Source organism: Mizuhopecten yessoensis, unplaced genomic scaffold (genome assembly GCF_002113885.1).
Source record: "Mizuhopecten yessoensis strain PY_sf001 unplaced genomic scaffold, ASM211388v2 scaffold11053, whole genome shotgun sequence".
NCBI lineage: Eukaryota > Metazoa > Mollusca > Bivalvia > Pectinida > Pectinidae > Mizuhopecten > Mizuhopecten yessoensis.
In genome coordinates this window covers 158,946-176,964 of record NW_018408855.1, presented here as the reverse complement: position 1 = coordinate 176,964, position 18,019 = coordinate 158,946, and the positions used below count along the sequence as shown (strand labels likewise).

Here is an 18,019-nt window from a genome sequence, read left to right as displayed (position 1 = left end):
CAATGCTCTGTTACTCGCCACTGGATGTGACACCCAATGCTCTGTTACTCGCCACTGGATACGACATTCTATGCTCTGTTACTCGCCACTGGATGCGAAACCCAAATGCTCTGTTACTCGCCACTAGGTGTGACAACCAATGCTCTGTTACTCGCCACTGGATACGACAACCAATGCTCTGTTACTCGCCACAAGATGCGACACCCAATGCTCTGTTACTCGCCACTAGATGCGACACCCTATGCTCTTTTACTCGCCACTAGATGTGACACCCAATGCTCTGTTACTCGCCACTGGATACGGCACCCAATGCTTTGTTAATCGCCACTAGATGCGACACCCAATACTCTGTTACTCGCCACTAGATGTGACATCATATGCTCTGTTACTCGCCACTGGATACGACACCCTATGCTCGGTTACTCGCCACTGGATACGACAACCAATGCTCTGTTACTCGCCACTAGATGCGACACCCATTGCTCTGTTACTCGCCACTGGATGTGACACCCAATGCTCTGTTACTCGCCACTGGATACGACACCCGATGCTCCGTTACTCGCCACTGGATGTGACACCCAATGCTCTGTTACTCGCCACTGGATACGACACCCTATGCTCTGTTACTCGCCACTGGATGCGAAACCCAAATGCTCTGTTACTCGCCACTAGGTGTGACACCCGATGCTCTGTAACTCGCCACTGGATACGACAACCAATGCTCTGTTACTCGCCACAAGATGCGACACCCAATGCTCTGTTACTCGCCACTAGATGTGACACCCAATCCTCTGTTACTCGCCACTAGATGTGACATCATATGCTCTGTTACTAGCCACTGGATGTGACACCCAATGCTCTGTTATTCGCCACTAGATGTGACATCCTATGTTCTGTTACTCGCCACTGGATGCGACACCCAATGCTCTGTTACTCGCCACTGGATACGACACCCGATGCTCCGTTACTCGCCACTGGATGTGACACCCAATGCTCTGTTACTCGCCACTGGATACGACACCCAATGCTTTGTTAATCGCCACTAGATGCGACACTCAATACTCTGTTACTCGCCACTAGATGTGACATCATATGCTCTGTTACTCGCCACTGGATTTGACACCCAATGCTCTGTTACTCGCCACTGGATACGACACCCAATGCTCTGTTACTCGCCACTAGATGTGACATCATATGCTGTGTTACTCGCCACTGGATGTGACACCCTATGCTCTGTTACTCGCCACTGGATGTGACACCCAATGCTCTGTTACTCGCCACTAGATGTGACATCCTATGTTCTGTTACTCGCCACTGGATGTGACATCCAATGCTCTGTTACTCGCCACTAGATGTGACATATGTGACATCCTATGCTCTGTTACTCGCCACTGGATGTGACATCCTATGCTCTGTTACTTGCCACTAGATGTGACATCATATGCTCTGTTACTCGCCACTGGATGTGACACCCAATGCTCTGTTAATCGCCACTAGATGTGACATCTTATGCTCTGTTTCTCGCCGCTAGATGTGACATCATATGCTCTGTTACTAGCCACTGGATGTGACACCCAATGCTCTGTTTCTCGCCACTAGATGTGACATCTTATGCTCTGTTACTCGCCACTGGGTACGACACCCAATGTTCTGTCCACTGGATGTGACACCCAATGCTCTGTTTCTGTTACTCGCCACTGGATGTGACATCCAATGCTCTGTTACTCGCCACTAGATGTGACATCATATGCTCTGTTACTATCCACTGGATGTGACACCCAATGCTTTGTTACTTGCCACTAGATGCGAAACCCAATGTTCTGTTAATCGCCACTAGATGTGACATCCTATGCTCTGTTACTCGCCACTGGATGTGACATCCACTGCTCTGTTACTCGCCACTAGATGTGACATCCCATGCTCTGTTACTCGCCACTGGATACGACACCCAATGCTCTGTTACTCGCCCCTAGATGTGACATCATATGCTCTGTTACTCGCCACTGGATGTGACACCTAATGCTCTGTTCATCGCCACTAGATGTGACATCCTATGCTCTGTTACTCGCCACTGGATGTGACACCCAATGCACTTTTTCTCGCCATTATATGTGGCAACCAAATGCTCTGTTACTCGCCATTATACGGGGCAACCCAATGCTCTGTTTCTTGCCACTGGATGCAACACCCTATGCTCTGTTACTCGCCACTAGATGGAGCATCATATGTTCTGTTACTCGCCATCAGATGGAGCACTCCATGCCCTGTTAAAGCGTATGGGAATAGCAAAAGGAATCGATTGTTGGTCGACATTTTTATGGTGTGTTCGGGTGTCATTCTCCATGTCTAATGTATGTTCCTTTGCCAGGAATCTCGTCAGTACTATCATGCTATTGTTTACAAACTGTTGAAAAAACATCCCTTTATTGCATTTTTGGGAAAATTATTTGATAGACTCCATACGCATGAATGTCTGCGGAAATTGTTTTTTAACGGGATGGGTATACTCACCCTCGTAGAAGGAAATAATAATTAATCACGGACAGTGTTACAGTGTATTTAAAAGCAGAAACAGCAGGAGCGTTTAGCACCGGTACCACCGTACGGTTACTACTCTCAGACTTCACCGACTCCCTGCTATCACAACAAACGATCTAGTTTAACACACTAAAACATAATCCTCATTGATCATCGACTCGGAACAGAATTAAAGTGTTTAATGGATTACGCGTCTGAAAGTGTATCTGATTTGTGACATATCGTCATTGGAACACCGTGTTTATATTTATCGTAATTTACAGTAAACATCTCCAATATTGATCAATGTTCAGGAGAGCGCGATGTCCCTTGACAATACAACATTTTAATCCGGAAACGAACTAATCAGTTTACAAAATACTCTATCGAATAACAACAAGGCAAAAAAACCAATGGTTGTATCTATACAAAATGTTGTTCCGACCTGCTTTATTAAGCAGCTGAACTCCTACCACGTGTTGCCTTCCTTCTGTGTTAGTTGTTGGTTTTATTTTGCGATTGCCCCTTAATCTTTAGCTATTGCCCTGTGGCATGCAGTAGCTTTCTGCCTTTGCAATTTACTACCAAAATCCATTTTCGTAGTTTCATATTTGCCCTCATTTTATGGAATATAGTAGTTCCATCTTTGCCTTCGCCCTGCAGTTGTGGTAGCTTTATGTTTATCTTTGCCCTAAGCTATTTAGCAGCATCACCCACGACTTGCCCTAAGCTATTTAGCAACATTACCCACGACTTGCCCTAAGCTATTAAGCAGCATTACCTACGACTTGCCCTATGCTATTTAGCAGCATTACCAACGACTTGCCCTAAGCTATTAAGCAGTATTACCCATGACTTGCCCTATTCTATTAAGCAGCATTACCCACGACTTTCCCTAAGCTATTTAGCAGCATTACCCACGACTTGCCCTATGCTAATAAGCAGCATTACCCACGACTTGCCCTAAGCTATTAAGCAGCATTACCCATGACTTGCCCTATGCTATTACGCAGCATTACCCACGACTTGCCCTATGCTTCTACAGTTGTGGGACCGCACAACGTTACACGATGTGCAGTGTGCGCACGATGTGTGCACGAAGTGCGAACGATAGTAAATTGGACGATCGTTGCTTGCGCACATTTGTGCGGACGATCGACGAACGTTGTGCAATAACAATCGTGGTTGGTGTAAATTGAGGATTGGCTTAACAATAAATACGGTTTTGTGTGTAAACATATAAACTTGATTTTTAGTATGTTTCTATATTCAAGCTTCATCTTTAAGCTTATCTTTCTGTCTATACTTTCTTGAATTTAGAAATGGTGATTTCGGTGTTTTTTTAGAGGACCTTAATCGACACATGTAAAATTACAACACAGTCTCGGCAACACAGGTAAACAAAGCAACTTTGTACCTGGACCGTAGTTTCCCCCCGCCCGGGGCACTTATGTAACTCGCCAAGGTGTGAAAACCAGGTGAAGGGGAGCTATAGACCAAAACGAATGCAAATAACAACACCCTATACGACTTGCCCTATGCTATTAAGCAGCATTACCCACGACTTGCCCTAAGCTATTAAGCATCATTGGCCACGACTTGCCCTATGCTATTAAGCAGCATTACCCACGACTTGCCCTATGCTATTAAGCAGCATTACCCACGACTTGCCCTATGCAATTAAGCATCATTGGCCACGACTTGCCCTATGCTATTAAGCACCATTACCTACGACTTGCCCTAAGTCATTAAGCAGCATTACTCACGACTTGCCCTAAGCTATTAAGCAGCATTACCCACGACTTGCCCTAGGCTATTAAGCAGCAATACCCAAGACTTGCCCTAAGTCATTAAGCAGCATTACTCACGACTTGCCATCAGCTATTAAGCAGCAATACCCAAGACTTGCCCTAAGTCATTTAGCAGCATTACCCACGACTTGCCATCAGCTATTAAGCAGCATTACCCACGACTTGCCCTAAGCTATTAAGCAGCTCTACCCAGGACTTGCCCTAAGCTATTAAGCAGCATTACCCATGACTTGCCCTATCCTACAAAGCAGCATTACCCACGACTTGCCATATGCTATTAACAACAATTGCCGCGACTTGCCCTAAGCTATTAAGCAGCAATACCCACGACTTGCCCTAAGTCTTTTAGCAGCATTGCCCACGACTTGCCCTAAGCTTTTAAGCAGCATTACCCATGACTTGCCCTAAGCTATTAAGCAGCATTACCCACGACTTGCCCTAAGCTATTTCGTAGCTCTATGTGTACCATTACTGATCTGAAGCGTTATAATCGGTTTCTATTTCTGCTTTTTATATTAGTATATTCTTACATGTTACCGCCTATGCATTTGGTAGCGTTATGCCTACTACCGCTCTATCCTATTTGTTAGCGCTACGTTTGCCTTCGCTATAATGTTATTTAGTAGCATTATGCTTACTTCCACTCTCTGCTATTTAGGAGCGCTATACTTACTACTGTTTTACGCTATTTGGTAGCGCTACGTTTGCCTTCGCTAGATGCTATTTAATAGCGCTATTCTTACTTCCACTCTCTGCTATTTAAGAGCGCCATGCTTTCTTCTTGCTCTATGCTATTTGGCAGCGCTACGTTTGCCTTTGCTATTTAGTAGCTGTAGGTGGTTGTCAGTTTGACAGATTCATTAGAGAACTGTCTATCTGAAAGTTGCCTTCACACATTTTTATTTGTCGACGCGCTGTTTTTGTGTGTATAAACGTATGTGTTGTCGAAAGGCTGTTTGTTCAGTGATTGAACAAACTCTGATATACCCACCTGTAAAACACCAGAAACAAATTACAAACGAGCTTCCAATCTCCGCATCGATGTTACACTTATCCCCTATACTTCCGCATTATCTAACATCCTGTGGGCGATAAAACATTGGTAGTAAAGTGATATATTGGACGAGATCTCGTAGCGTGCGTTATTACCCTGGCGTGGGGGAAAGCCTATCATCTGCGTCTCACATCAAGACACTAACACGCCGATAGCCGCCGATAAACTAGCAAACAGATGTAAAACATTTCGGCAATCAATACGACGTGTAAGTTTTGTGATTTGACGGAGTCTGATCGTTTTTATTTCATCATGTCTGAGATACCCGTCTCTGTGATGGGTGTAACGTATACCACCGCTGCTGATTTGTATGTATATAGTGATAGAGCACCTCACAGGTAGTGATCACTTTTCCAAACAAAAGTCAACAAATCTATTTCAAGATGTATTAGTTTTGTTACAAATGTTTGTTGTATTGATATCTGAGACATTGCGGAAAGCGTTATCGCTGCCACGTTGTGTTTGTCGGTACGCATAGTTCTCTTCAAGTGACATGCATTCCAACTATCAAGATATTTAACAAGAAAGGAGAGAAACGCCCGTTTTTGTATTAAATGTAAAGTATGCCGATTCTCAGCTGTTTGTTTTACAAAAGATAGATATTGTAACTTTCCTGCGTTACGCAGTATAGCAGGTAATATATGTCTGAGAGGTTCGTAAGTTGAGATTAACATACATGAATATTCATGAGTAACGGCAATGTGCACGAGCTTTGTGTGAAGGTACACGTGATGAATGAGAGCACAGGTGTGATAGACGGTCATTCTAGCCAGAGACCCGCAGGCAGAACGTCGTTTTTCATTTTTATAAATATTTAATGACGTAGTTGTAAGAGGTCGACGAGGTAGAAATAACAAAAAAGTGTGTTTGTCCATTGTCTTTGTAACATCAAGATTATAGGTATTGATCTGTGGATGAAATAGGGGTAAAACGTCAGAAGGTTTTCCAGAGCTTTTGTCTTTTTAAGTTTATGTCTGGTTTTTAACCCTGGACGTTGTATAATCACATGTTATATATATGAGCTTATTTAGGATTGTATAGATCATAGGTTATACTTAATAGGTCGATATGAGAGAGACTTGATATATACTAGTCAATGTATGCATAACATTTACATGCATCAAAACCATGATACGTATTAAAAGTCGGTCCATCAAGTCTGTCGGGCAGGCTACTTCCAAAAAGTATTTTGGTGGTCGAGTTATATAATGTTTTGGATTCATGAACATGTTAATATGTTACTTTTATAGCAAAAAAAGGCAAACTTGTAATCAGAAATGCTGTGGCGTCTCTTTGTGAGTGTGATGTCACGTGTCATGGCGTGATTGTGTAATATTTACTCTTTTCATTGTGTTCACACATAAGTAGACAGTATTTTGGTAGAGGTAACGCGTGTTAATTTGAACATTAAAGATTTTGGCTGTTTATATGTTTACGTGTACTGCGTGAATTTGTTTGTCACGATATGACCTTTGCCTAATTATTTCTTATAAAACGGAACATGACTAAGTAAAATGTTGGACACTTTCCGGGATTTGTAGATACATATGAAAACGCCGGAAGTTTACAATTGAGCATGACGCAAGATTGTTTGCAGGAAATCCTTGTTTGACCGCCAAACAGGATCTGAGATTATTACATCAAGAGTAAGATTTAATAAAAATATATCTAAATTGCCGACATAGAGTATCAGAGAATAATTTAATTGTTTATGTTAATATATACCTTAGCTTTACCACATTACGACAANAACATACAGGGGAAATACAACACAACGTCAACACAGAAATAGGAAATACACCACAACGTCAACGCGCAAGGGGAAATACACCATAACGTCAACACACAAGGGGAAATACACCATAGGGTCAACATACAGGGGAAATACAACACAACGTCAACACAGAAATAGGAAATACACCACAACGTCAACACACAAGGGGAAATACACCATAACGTCAACACACAAGGGGAAATACACCATAACGTCAACACACAAGGGGAAATACACCACAACGTCAACACACAAGGGGGGAAATACACAATAACGTCAACACACAAGAGGAAAATTACACCACAACGTCAACACACCAGGGGGAAATACAGCGTCAACACACAAGGGGAAATACACCACAACGTCAACATACAAGGGGGGAAATACACCATAACGTCAACACACAAGGGGAAATACACCATAACGTCAACACAGAAAGGGGAAATACACCACAACGTCAACACACAAGGGGGAAAATACACCATAACGTCAACACACAAGGGGAAAAATACACCACAACGTCAACACAGAAGGGGAAATACAACATAACGTTAACACACAAGGGGAAAATACACTTTAACGTCAACACACAAGGGGGAATACACCATAACGTCAACGCACAAGGGGAAAAATACACCACAACGTCAACCCACCAGGGGAAAATACAGCGTCAACGCACAAGGGGAAATACACCACATCGTCAACGCACAAGGGGAAAATACAACACAACGTCAACACACAAGGGGAATATACACCATAACGTCAACACAGAAGGGGGGAAATACACCACAACGTCAACACACAAAGGGAAAATACACCACAACGTCAACACACTAGGGGGGAAATACACCATAACGTCAACGCACAAGGGGATAATACACCACAACGTCAACCCACCAGGGGAAAATACAGCGTCAACGCACAAGGGGAAATACACCACATCGTCAACGCACAAGGGGAAAATACAACACAACGTCAACACACAAGGGGAAAATACACCATAACGTCAACACAGAAGGGGGGAAATACACGATAACGTCAACACACAAGGGGGAAATACACCATAACGTCAACACACAGGGGAAAAAATACAACACAACGTCAACACACAGGGGGGAAAATACATCACAACGTCAACACACCAGGAGAAATATGCGACACTGTCAACACACACACAGAAACCAAATATGTGACAACGTCAACACAAGGATAAAAAGCGAACACAAAATGAACAGGAATTAAGGTGACACTAGTTAAAATGCCAACATTCATTGAAGAACGAAAAAACATGCACTGAAAATATATTAAGCAAAAAACAGTAACAGGAATTTAAGAGACACATGTAGCAAAAGACAACAACAGGAACTGATGAAGAAACAAAAACCATTTACAAACATAGGGTCTGAAAGGACAGAAAAACAAAAGGCAACAAACGGAACTGAGCGGACACAAAAATAAATAGGACGTCAGGTCCTGTATTCTTTAAGGTCTATATTATGGAACGTGTTTTGTACACCCGATACTGTCATACTAAACTATGCTTTGGGAATGATGTATAAATGGGCTCTACTTTAGCTTAAGCGGGTTTTGGTACATGCAATCTATGATTAATCAAGAAGTAACATGTGCTTGCATGTGTTGGATTTAAAAGTATAACGTTAAGGTATATGAAGGTTCTACACAAATCACAGTGTGTTCTGGTGGACATGAATGTTTGGTTTGTTCGTGTTTTAAGGTCCAGCTGTGGTCATTTATGGACGTTACAGGTCTTGTAGGTGGATGAGAACCGGAGTACTTGGGTACAAAACAACTGACCTGCGGAAAGTATCTTGTCACTGCGAACCCACGAACAAGTGATGGAGGGCTAATGATAGTTAACATTCTTGCGCATTAAACACTTGGCCGCCGCGGCCCCAAAACATTGACGTTTTAGAAAGAGGCCACCAGACAACTGTGTTTCCGGGTAGACTTTAGAGTGTATCGTGTAGAAGTATAAAGATTCCGTTCCATTACCATGTAAAGATATCTGAAACCTAATAGTCCCAAAACACATCCGTGCGTCCATGTGTCAGTAGCGAGGGCAACACTTTCGACAGGTGTCAGGAGGCTGCGTAACGCCCCAATCAAATGTTGTTGTTTTAATTAGCACCTATCACATAGAAGAAGGAATTCTGATTGGCCTAGCTAGGTTCGCCGTCAGCCAACATAATCCCAAGTGGCCGTCTGTCAATAGTCAACGTGAAGCATACGTTTTACGACAGACGCTAGTTAAGGGTCATGTCAGGGCAAAATGCCAGAAGGTTTGGCGGGAACATGTTGTGATGGTCAGTAACGGTCAGCAGAAGACCAATCAATGACCACTTCGTATTATGTTGTTGGTTGGCTATTTTGTTTGGTAGCAATGTTATTATAGTGTGTGTTTTAGCGGAAGATAGCCCGGAAAAGGTCAATAACTGTCCTATACAGTGCAGAAGGCGTCTATCACGGAACACAATACACCATACATGTATTCAATACTGCCTATGAGATTAAAAGATAACGCACAGCGAATGATGCCTTGTGCTAGTAACGTTTCAGAAATAAAACAAACCAAGCTGCAATATTTAAGCACAGTGAACATTAATTGTAATTTAACCTACACATAGAAAATGCATTTAATAGAATCTGAGAATACCATTACAATTCCGTAAGAGGAAACACATGACTTTAAACTTCTCAAAAAGTGTAGGTAGCTTGTTAAGCTAAGGACTCTCCACATGTCTAGTTTTACCAATGTTCTTCCTTATTTGGCGACGTTACCGCGTAAATGAAGGAACTGTGCAACAGTGTGTCCATTATAGGGACTGTTTTATATATAATTTGCCAGTATAATTTGCCAGTATAATACATATAGTTTGATATAGGGTTTGATGATATAGTGGGACACGATTAAATGATTATTTACACAGCCGCATGAGCTGTGCCTTCAAAAGTTTGCAAACGATCAATATATATATAGTCATATGCTTTTATCTAGGTGACAAAATACAATAAATTGCTCGGAATTGCAACATGTACAACGATCACTACTCCTCACGTAGAACTCTGCAGTCATGAATACAAGTGACGAGCATTGTCGACATCAAAACAACCGTCACCCATTAACGTTGGTATAAGTTATTTATTTAACACCCAAATAAATATAGGACGCAGTGGTATCAATGATGCGTGTTTGGCAGGATAAGGTTAGCCATGGTGTATCAGAATGCAGTCCCTTCGCATGGGATGGTCACGTGACCTTATAACCTGAAGATGCCGCGTTTTCTATTATCATTATCGTCCGTTGAATATAAACACGGTATTTACGTATTTGTTCCGGGTTTCTTGTCCAAATATTGGCTTCCCACCAGTTAATGCCTAATTTATAACCTGTGGTCAGCACGCTCGAACTGACCTTCAGTTTATTGGAATAGAAACGTTAGCGTCACGGCATGATGTCCTATTTAAAGTAGCGTTATGGAAGATGTTCTTAAATAGCATGCTTTCATGATAGGATAATTAAGGCTTCTGTTTGGTCCAATATCTATAATAAGATAGTTAGAATGGACTTCAGTTTCTCACTTATTTTGCAGCATTAAATATGCATTCTGTTTAATGTAGCTTCAAAACTCAAAAGAGTCTATGCCTGAAGCTCATATTTCAATCTAATTGACATTTAATACATGTACAGATAGACTCATTGAGCTTGGTAGACACTATAATGTATACAAATATGTGACCGCACAACGCCTACAAATGCATCGTTGTGTACAAATCAACAACCGATCGTTTCGTTATGCGGAAATATTTGCGAAAATATAATATACGGAATTAAATATTCGAATGGTTTGTGTTGATCGCTGATGGCATTTGATCGGTGGTTTGTCAGTTAACAAAACATAACAACATCTTGTGCCTATCGTCTACGTCCAGTGATGTGATGCCGAATGCATTTTTTTTTACTTCTGATAACAAGTTGTACAATGTATAGAATATTTTCGATCTATAGTTTATTTTATTGCGTGTGACAACGGTCATTCGCACACATCGGCGGTGAACCGGATCGCTAATTTGTCCTACTGTACAAGAACATAGTAACCATAGGTCTTTTAAGTACAGGCGATTCTACTGTGTCATATACAAAGCATGGGAGGCCGATACATTACTACTAAGGAAAGGAAAATTAATTACCTTGTTCTATAGGCATACTTGGCAAAGTGTTTTGTGAGAAATTGAAAACTAAAGAAAAGGAATTTCGTTGTACCTTAAAATTCATATTCTCGGGTATATATGAAGTTTGAGCAATTTCTGATGGGCATTGCCGACCCCCTTAAGCTAATAACTTGTCATTGGGTAAATTAAAAAATCATTATAGTGAAAAGTGTAGAGACAATGGAAGCTTATATTTGCATACATTTCATTTCTAAAAGATGTGATAGTGTAAGACCTAAATTTTAAAATGGTGACCTTTTTAACAAGATGGGAAATGTTAAATGGACTTCAGGAAAATTGAATTGTACGTGTGATAACTGGAATCGCCAGATACAACTCTAAACATTTACAGAAGACATTCTTGATTGTCCATCCACAAATCGCAAGTTTTTTTGTTTACAAAGCATGCATTGCAAGTACGTTTTCTACAACGAAGGAAGGGTATGTTTCATTTTGAAAGCTGTCATGATCTGATTCCCAATGTTGGTTTTTTATCGCCCACTACACTCAATTTTAATGAATGGAGTGTAATGAAGATGAAGAAATTGATATGGTGGTAGAAGGAAGTATTTGGATAATAGCATAACGTTAGCGTTTGTTTTGGTTTACTGTCCCTGCGTGGGTTTATTCATCAGCTGATTTTTGGGTATGTACTGTCCCACGTGGTCTCACGGGCAGTCGTTTTACATTGCAACACCTTCAACTTGGCACTGGAAATACGACCATGCATGTTTAGACACGTGTCTGGTAGTCATTGTATTGTCATTAATTAATTATGTGATATGTAGACAGCAGTAAATGCTATTCATATAGAGGAAAGTCAAAGTTTCCCAGGAGTACACCTACCGTCGAGTGAGACGGTACTATACATAATGTCCCCGAGTAATGCGTGCTACGTATTTTTAAACATGAAATGTATCATCCCTTGAGATGAAGTATATCAATTGTCATTGAATTAACGCGTTATCTGACGATCACTGTGTTTTTTTGTGAATTGTCAATAATGTTGGCGTAGCATCGTTCTAAAACCCAAGGGTTCTGGGTAAGCAATTCGCAGTCGTTTGAGTCAGTTGTATACCATTGAAAGTACAATTTTTTTAAATGACAATTAACGGTTAGTTCAAATACAATTTCAATATCATTCGTTTTTGTTTAATTGATGAAACAACTTTATCAAGAACAACGTTGTATCCAATGAAACAACCATACAATGACGTCAACAATGGAGATATGACATTCATAGCTGATATGGATATCAACTGAATTTGATAATGCAGGAAAGTGGCATTGTCGTGCAAAAGTAAAATACACTGTGCCCAATGTTTTCGTTTGTAAAGCTCTTATAACAAATATGTAAAGAAATTATAGTTGCATAACGTATGTATTGACACACACCCTTGAATGTTATTCAAAATGGTGATGAAACGTTATAAGAACTGGCGATAAAATGAAATTAAAGCCTTTGAAGTTAAAGCATCGCCTCATTAATTTACAGCATATATAGACAATTAGTGAATAGATACTGGCAGCCCAGCTGTCATTTGTGACTTTAATTGATGTCCGGGCAATACAGCTGTTCCTGAGACAATTTGTTTGTACACCATACAACCTTACCGTGATGCATACCAACAACGTGGTCACGTGTGTCAGTTATCGTAGTATATGTAGAGTATGACATGTTCATGTTAAGTATTATTGTGTACGTATAAGATAACATTGGCAAACATTTGATGAACATTTTATGGCCATACATATCAAACATAATTATGGTAAACTTCATACAACACACAACTACATTAAACACTCACAAATTGAATCATTATTTATGTCGATGCTACAGTCAAACGTTTTGTAATTGATACTTTTTTTTACATGACACTTGTTTCGAACTTAACACCTTATGGAACTAAGGATTAACTCGCCAGATAAATTGCGTAAGCCTTGGGCGTGTACTACCGGCAAATGATACTTCGTGAAGTCCAACAAATCATCACAGATTGAATTATTCGTCAAGATCACATATATAGCAGGTTTCGTATCATGTGATCGCTGTTTTGTTTGTTATACATGTTGAGTGTGATGTAATTATACATGTTGTATAAAGGGACAGTGAACTGAAGATGACCCTATAAATCAGGCAATTTAGTTGGGTGTTTGTAAAGGGTTTAACGGCCTGTCAACAGCGAAGGTCATTTTTTACGTGCCTCCATCGTGTATTTGCCTCCTTTTGATGTCGTGGATCTGATGCCGACTCTTTAGAAAAATATCAAGGCGAAGGTATTCAACACAGTATTCCATCCGGTCACATTAAATATTATACCGACAACGGGTGAACCAGTTGTTGCCATTACCCTAAATGCTGAACGTAAAGCAGGGAATTACAACAATCATTTTCAGGACTTTGGTATGTCCCGGTTAAGGGACAGAACCCATTGCATTCCTTACTTGGGCTGAACACTAAAACCAACAGTGAGGCACTGCCAAGTATGGCGCTAGGAAATAAAGGTAGTAAGAAATAAAGAGAAATATAAAAATTCCAAATATGGCAATGGGTGCAGCAAATTTATTGTGGTCGCTTTTGTGTCCCAAAGAAGAGGGCAAAAAGCAAATCCCCAATGGTGGATGTGAACGTGACGAACTATGGCAATACTATTATGTTATGTTTATTGAAGTGTATCCTATGGCCTATTTACCATTGTTCATGTTCAGCTTTTTTATTTTATATAGCTAAAACGTAACAAATTGCTGTTATAACTAGCTAAGACAGAGATAGTACAAGATACAGACAAAATAACCTTGAATATAATTATGAAAGTATACATAAGCGCCATGGATTTTGTATTTAAATTAACATTATGCATTGAATACAGGTACTTAGAAACATTAATTTTCATTTACATTTACGAAATAGCATAGCAAACTGATATAAGACATTACCTGATCATCCAATTAAGTATTAATTGTCACAAACATGTTAATACAATCTCATTAAAATAGCTTAGATATGAACGCATTCACAACTTAGACATATTTCAGAATATGATAAATAAGTAAAAAAAAACCACTAAGTTCAGTTTAAATATAATTGTACTAATACATCTACTTCGATTAAGATTCATGGATTTTAATTTATAATTAATAAAGGCAAGTAACATCAGTAGCTTAACCAAGTAAAATGACAAGTCTTCTCCATCAGATACAGACCTAATCACGTGAGCAATATTGGACAAGCATGCATGTGTAACTGGTATGGTAATCCCATGCTATAGCTGTCTGCAACAATCTTTGTAGGTCGTGAGTTGTTGTTTCAGGACGTGACTTTAGCTAGATGTTTGATAGGTTTTCATGGCTGGTGTTGTTGACAAAGCAGAAGGCGCTGATTTTTCCACAATGCTAGTTTAATCTCCATTTACCTTTTTTCTAAAGTTTCCTTTGCTTTTCTGTTACCTTATTTTCATGAGTTTTAATCACTGTATTGTTAACATTGAAATATTTTATTGTTTTCCGTAGTTGTCGCCGTTTTGTAAGTAGTTGGACAGGTAGTTCCATATGCGAGCAGCTTCATAGCAGTGTTTATCGAAATGGTATATTGTTGCGATTTACGAAATGTAAATGTTGTCATTTCCATGTCTTTAATAATTTAAAAGCAGTATACATACATAGGACGTTCACAAATATTTCAAACCGTAGTCTGTCACTACAAGATGTAAACGATTGTTGATTGAGTAGGTGTATTTCAATAAACTGTCCGACCTGGCAACTATAACTGACAGACTAACGTTTCTCTAAAGAGATACTATAGACCCAAACTATATTTATATCACAACAATTATGAAACAAGTTTTCTAACTTCAATTAATCGCTCTTGTTGGCCCGGATGGATGTGTCTTAATGTAGGAGAAAATCTGAGTACCCAGAAAACCCCATGTTGGAGAGCAGGTGATCCCATAACTTTTAACGTCCGATCTTGGAAAGGTATTGTCTCCGGGTTTCCAGTTCACCTCACGTTAAGACCCCCATCCTCGTAGATGACACGCCTTGCCAAACCGGGTATATAGTGTTCGGGTCTATATATCGTCTCTATGAATCAGTCTAGACTACTCGATGTACTATACCTCCCTACCTAGCAACTAGACAGACTAACGTTTCTTTATTTATTGGACATCTCAGCAATACATATATAAACACTGTTAGAGTATGAATCAGTCTAGACGCCCTTGAATGTGCCAATAATGTAGAGACCGTAGCCAGTAGTCCTGTTCAATTACGAAAGGATTGGTCAGCTATGTCCACTAATGACCCTCATTAGACTGGTCAGTCCTGGTCAGTCCGCTGATGTATGTATTGTTTGTAGAGTAAGAGCTGGCGTGACGTCACGGGTGAATTAATTCTCGCCGAAACTGTATAGTTTCCGTGTTTGACTTTGTTTCTGACACGCTATAAACCCATTCCATATCCTATACAATTACACACTTCTAACGTCTAATCGGATATCCTATACATATCGGTCAGATCTCTAACTCGAGCACTGGCACGAAATTCTGACATAATTATATGACACCGTTCAATGACTTGTAGGATTCTATTTATATTTAAATCATTTTCTTTTTTCTTTTCTTAATTAGTAATCAACAAACTGAAAATGAGTGCATGTACATTGTGACATGAACTCTCACGTGCCCATGTGCTGGTGAAAAGTGACGTGCACTGCAATCACCATGATGAACAATTAACGACTTAGTTAATAAGCTTGCCATGTGACGAGGATGCTATATGGCTGAATGTCTAAACTGATAGCAATTTTATATCGTCAGTTAGATATGTGCATCAACATCGAAGTGAATCGTATGATAGTCAAAATGCGTACGGCTTTATGTAGAACAAACGTAGGAAAAACGCATCGTAGGAGTTACTTCAAGTGTTATAAAGAACGTTCGTTCATAAGAAGTGCGGTGTGTCTGTGAGTAACTGATTGTCATTCCAGCATGACAGTTGAAATATAAGTCTTTTCATTTTATGAGTATAGTCTATAGAAACAATACCATACCTGAGAAATGCATGAAAGAGCGTAAACAACCTTCGGACAGCCTATAAAATTATTCAATATATCAGTAGTAACCGTATCATACACAAGTAACTAATGGGTAGTCTAGTCTTTTCAAGAAAATAAATACTCGAAAAGGGAAATATTCGAATCTTAATCGGCTAATTTGGAATTAAATATGAAACATCTAACGATGTAAAATGAGACAGTTGTGAATTCTGTTTGTTGTGTTGCAGCACTGACTTTGTACTTACACTGAACTATTAGTAAAGCAACAGCCTACTAATTACTATGGACACAACCTATAAAGAACAACAGAACAAGCATAACGTGTTTCTAAAGTACTTCATTAATTTGCACATGACTCAGTTTTTCTGTAGAATTTGACCTTGCATCGATTTGGCATCAATAAGACAGCCAACCCAATTGTCTTACGCCAAGATGGGGTACATGTACGCCATGTTGGCAGTATCATGTGAAAGGTATTTATGCGTCACTTGCAGTAGTAACATTTATTGTTATTCTTCCGAATCTTTGAGAGTATTCCAGATCCCGGGATGGGGGCGTTGTTAACAGCATCAATGTCCTCGGAAGGCATCGGACGACAAACATGTCCTATTCCCCAAAGCACGTGAGAATGAAACTTTACAAAGGCTTGGGTTGAAAGGAATTGAAATAAAAACTATCTGATTAAAATATCCGATATCGACACATTCAACTTTGATATGACAAATTTATTCATTAAAACGCGTGGTTTTATCATACATCTTCAGACTATCATAGAATATGCATAACGTTTTTGAATTGTATACACAACAAATTCAAACGATAAACGAGGACCTATGTTGACTCATTCTCTGCCTGTGCCTTTACCTAACGGACTACGCAACAAATAGCCCAGCTGATTAAATATGATCAAATCTCACCACTAAATGACCTTCACGTCTTCCACAAAAGGTATTAAGGTACAGCACTACCAAGCTACACTGGTGTAGGGGGCTCGGCAATATTTACCATGCATTATTAACGACTGCATGTCTAATTCGTGTTTGTAAACAGTATCGTTCTTCCCTAGCGATGGGTCGTTTTATGGTTGTTTTTCTGACAATCAGAACCGTATCGGAATCATTAAGTTATTGATAGGTGTTTCCGATAATTAGACCGACCACCCTGTATGCCTTCTATCGACCAGTATTAAATAACGTTTTATTTCCATATGTAGTTCCTAATATAAAACGTGGCTTTTAATCTGCAACTTGATAGTGTGTCTCCGACATCCCTAATAACGTTGAATTAATCGATGCATGCATGTCCGGTGCACTGAGTGCGTTGTTGCTTCTGTTTAATAAATGAGAAATATATATCACAGAGAAAAGGTGAAATCAACTACATAAGCATTCCTTTGATATTGTCATCTATGTATCCGCCACTAATAATCTAACCGGAAAATGTGAAAGCTATGCACTCCAGACTTCGCTGATTTTACGAAAAACATAAAATGCGAATCATATTATTAAATTCCTGTTTTCTAGTGTTTAGTAGACCTGTACTGTTCATGCTTGCTAATGAACCTTAGGTATCTATTTGCA

General features: G+C 39.8%; 1 protein-coding gene across 3 annotated transcripts in view; it reads left to right on the top strand.

Moving 5' to 3' along the window:
- Window positions 1–18,019, top strand: part of LOC110465093 (5-hydroxytryptamine receptor-like) — a 154,355-nt gene that overhangs the window by 119,605 nt on the left and 16,731 nt on the right. The window lies entirely within an intron of this gene.